At 41.3% G+C, this 4,436-nt stretch overlaps 1 pseudogene; it reads left to right on the top strand.

Moving 5' to 3' along the window:
• Positions 1–2,781: 2,781 nt before the first annotated feature.
• Positions 2,782–3,932, top strand: LOC144764744 (uncharacterized; annotated as a pseudogene).
• Positions 3,933–4,436: the final 504 nt, after the last annotated feature.

Raw genomic sequence — 4,436 nt, 5'->3', positions numbered from 1 at the left:
CATTTACAGCAACGCTATTGGTGGTGCGGCTTATACCAGCAGACTCGTAAATATGTGCTTTGTTGTGAGTCAACAAATTAGTTCTACTGTGTCTCATCCACCTCAGACACATCTTTTCATTATTAATCATCTGTTTGGGTGTATTTATCTTGATCATTGCAGTCCTTTAACATCCGATAATGCTTTCAAATATATTTTGGTTGCAGTGGATTCAAGCACTAGGTCACTCTGGGTTTAGCTGCAGCTTTCTGCTGACATTCGTACTGGTAAAAAAGATTTGCATGTCTTTGTCGGGACTTATGCCTGTGGCACTTTTCATTCTGACCAAGGTCCCGCTTTTCCCTAAAAGGCTTACAGTGATTTGATTAAGTCTATAGGAGTGCAGGTGCATTTCTTGTCTCCATATAGGCCTGAGGCAAATCTGTTGTGGAGCGGATGAACCGTAACTTAAAGCAGACTTTAACAGCAAAGGTATTAGGTACGGGTCGTGGATGGTTAACTCACCTCTATGGAGTTCAACGTGCTCTTGATAATCTCCCTAGAAGATCGCTGGGTGGGCGGACCCCATACGAAATGCTCTTTGGCATTAAGATGTTTGTTCCAGACCTTGACGGTCTAGACATTGTAGCGGCTTCCCCTACTTTTGACGTAGATAACCACTATGCTATATTACAGAATCTTCAAAAGAGTTGTGACTCTCTGGCGAAGACACATTTGCCCTCAACCTCACCAGTGGATGCTGCAGTTCTGATTCCTGCTGCTGGCTGGCTCCCCAAAGTTGGTGACCTGATTCGTGAAAAGTGGCAATCAAGAAAGAATTTGGTTCCTTGTATCATGCTCCTGTTCTAGTGCTTGGTCTTCAGGGCACCCGAACTGTGATTTTACCTCCATTACCTGGATACAAAGAGATCAGTATGTCTCAATCGAACATATCAAGTTACACTATATGGCCAATTCTGAATAGTATGCCAAGGAGTGTCCCACACAGGGATAATTCTTTAAAGCCTATGAGTCTCGTTGATTCTGATTCTCCCCCGCTGCCGTAGGGGGATGTTGAGTCTACTGTTGACCAAGTATCAGTTTTGCCTTCCTTACAACCTACAATGGAAATTGTTAAGTTTGATCCACCTGTTGAGAACCATACGAACCTACACACCTCTGTTTTAGGTCCTGAATCTCAGCCTCCGCTTCATTTGAGTTCTTACTGGGACTATATCGATCAGAATTATTTTTCTTTGAACAATTCTTCTTTGTCTACAGTCCTCTCACCGAAACCAGCAAGGATTTGTGTTCTTGTCTCTTGGTTCAAATGCACTTATCTTGTCCCACCATAGACATATTTCTGGATTGTGTTTTCCATGGTGTTCTTGTTCAGGTGGATTGGATTTGTGACTGTTTTCTTCTTTCTGATTAATGGCCACTATCTTCCAGAGTGCTCCAAAGTGGAATCGGTTGATGGTGTGTTGGCCCCACATAAAATAAAAAGAGACCAGTCCTTTGTTAACATTTCCGCATCCCTGTCTCTGATGGAATTGTATGGGATAAAGTACCATTCAATTTATATGGTCCTACGGCGACCCTACAGATACCATATGTATTCTGTGTTTCCATGGGTGATGTGATTATACCTGGGTTACAGTCAGATGATTGGGATGTCAATTCTGTGAATTCCTTGTTTTCTGAATTACAATATTATACTGTCTTTGATACAGAAGATTTATATTTAAATTCTGCTAACTATGCCGAATTAATTTGTTACCAACATTATGGACATCATTTTCTGCATGGAACTTACAGACAGGGTTCTCTTTTTAGTTATACTCAATGGGAACATTGCCCTACTACATCTCAGGGTAGTTCTAATACGCAAAAGCGGAAATACACTTCCTTTACGGGTTATAACCTTTCAGACCCGGCTTCATATTACTTTAAATCATTTCCCATTTCTTCAGAAAAGTATATGTTTACCCAAACTGAGTTAACATACTCTTCTTCTTTTATTGAAAATGTGGTGCTAATGGGATACAGTTATTGGAAAGATAACATTGAATTAAAATCAGTATAGGGCACTAAGCCATGAAAATTGCAAGGTACTGAATCCTTGTCCCGTGCATGTCTAATACCAACCCAAATCATCTTTCTGAATGACACAGCCCACCAAACTACTTGTCTAGGATTGGCTAAAATTAAAAAATTGAATACTCCCAATATTCCATCGCTAGCCCTTTATGGTAACTGGCAGATTTATACCAACTATACTGAAGATCAACTTAATTTCATGAAGAGAAACTGCACTTTTAACTCCTCTACAATGAATCCATCTGGGTGAGCTTTGTGGCTGTTGGAAACAAATGTTTGTCATTCGTGTTTCATGAATATTACTTTAGGGTTTTCACTACATAGACCTTATCCACGCTATCTTCAAACCTCCAATTCCACTACTGTCACTACTTAGTCTGTTGGGTAATTATTTCAACAGTGGTTAGAACATTCCATGCTATCTCTTATCAAACAACATTTTTCACTTTTGTCTGAAGACATAAATCTCCCTGATTTCTTTTGGGTTCAAAATCCCCTTGTTCTAAGCATTTTGTTTATGCTGCTTAGTATGAATTTTGGAAATTGTCACAACTAGAAGCTGCTGTACATCTACGACAAATAGATCAGGACAATTTGGATAAAATCTTTGCCATTGTCGATATTAACACATTTTCATCTCATATTTATACTTTAGACAATATTGTATCTTCTGTTATTGATACTGTACAAAATGAAGTGCCTATGTTATATCATGGTCAACACCAACTTATATCAGTCAGGCAATTTGGATGGACACTACAAACACTGAAAAATGGGCGATTTTCGTGGGATTATCTGACTGCAAGTGCATTGTTCTTACCTTTCAATTTAAATAATAAACAACAATTAATGGGCATGAAAGACGCTACATACACTATTTTGCATATAGAAAAACTCAAACGACTACTGTTTACTGTAGCCGAACGTAATTCTCCAGTCTGGATAATACATGGGGTAATTTTGTTGCCCATCTCTATGTTTCACTTTACTGCGTGCATGAAACATTTTACCGTAGGTAGATATGAGCCCCTTGGGAGCGGTTACATGCATGAATTATAGTCTTTACCGTTTACACATCGCTGTCAACGAGCAGACACAGAAGTTTTTCTTACAGGGGAAGAGTGTGATTCCACAGCCGGCCATTCCCTTGTATGTCAACAAGTGAAACTGCACAGCACTTGTAATGTTTCTGCCCCTAATTTGTCTTGTTTCCTGAAAGGAACTCAGGTTCCCGCTATCGTCACCACTCTCACATTGCTTTTCAATGGCAGGTATCTCGTCTTTAATAATCAGGACTGCAACGGACTGCGGGCTGGGATCCCGTACATAGTGACTGTTTCCCAGCTAGTTACTTGTTGCAACAACGTCCTGTTTCCCCCTCTCCACACGGGAGTGTAGATAGTTTCTTGTGGCCTTCCATTCCAACCCTGAAAACAGATTTCAAAAAGCTAAGCAGACTCAAAGCACTATTGTTTCAAAAAGAAGTAGCTCTCACGTCAACCTGTGAGACCTCCGAATTGCAGGTGGCTAGAACGTCCAGTGAAATACAATCATTGTTAAACACGAATTTTCCCCTTCATTTTGGGGAATTGATACATCAAATATTGAATGCATCTGATATCACAGGCCTGGCCCACTTTTTTAAACTTGTGGGCTCTGGTCTTGTATCCTCATTCCAGATGATTTTTAGAGTAATTCCTGCCGTTATACATTCTATTTTTTCCAGCATGTTCGGTGGGTTCCCACTGCTACTCGTCTTGATTTGTGGCATTGTTGTCCTCTTTCTTCTATTCTGCAATGGCTGCTCAATCTGTGGTTCTTCCAGGACAGGAACAGCTGCAGCTGTATTGTGAGCGGATATGTCAGCTTTTTGGATTGATGCCACTGGAAGCTCTGGATGTTGATTTTTGTCTGACCTACGCTGTGCCTATGTCACCTGTGTGCAACCTGTGTTTTTTACTGCATCCGGTGCCCCTTTCAGTGGGCCCTGGATATCTGCCTGGCTACACCGTGACACACTGCCCTGGATTATGATCTGTTGATGGGTGCGTTGATGTCCCATAACCTGGACAGTTCCTTGGGTATGTGGATTATGTATAACCCATCATTGGGGCCAGTCGCCGACGCGGTTTCCTACGCAGGTGCACACGGACTCTTGGATCTCAGTTTTGTTGATGTCAACACCAGTTCTTGGATGGGCCTGGCGACCACTGGATATGAGGAACACGTCTGTTCATTTGATTTGCTCAATTGGATGGCTGCGCTTTTCACTTTGGAAGGTTCAGATGCCTTACAGAAGTAGATGGCGTTCCACTTTGCTGCATCCATATTGGGTCCTGATGACACTCTGTAATTGG

Source organism: Lissotriton helveticus, chromosome 1_1, assembly GCF_964261635.1.
Source record: "Lissotriton helveticus chromosome 1_1, aLisHel1.1, whole genome shotgun sequence".
Lineage (NCBI taxonomy): Eukaryota > Metazoa > Chordata > Amphibia > Caudata > Salamandridae > Lissotriton > Lissotriton helveticus.
The sequence above is the reverse complement of the archived record's forward strand: the minus strand, read 5'-3'. Positions and strand labels throughout refer to the sequence as shown.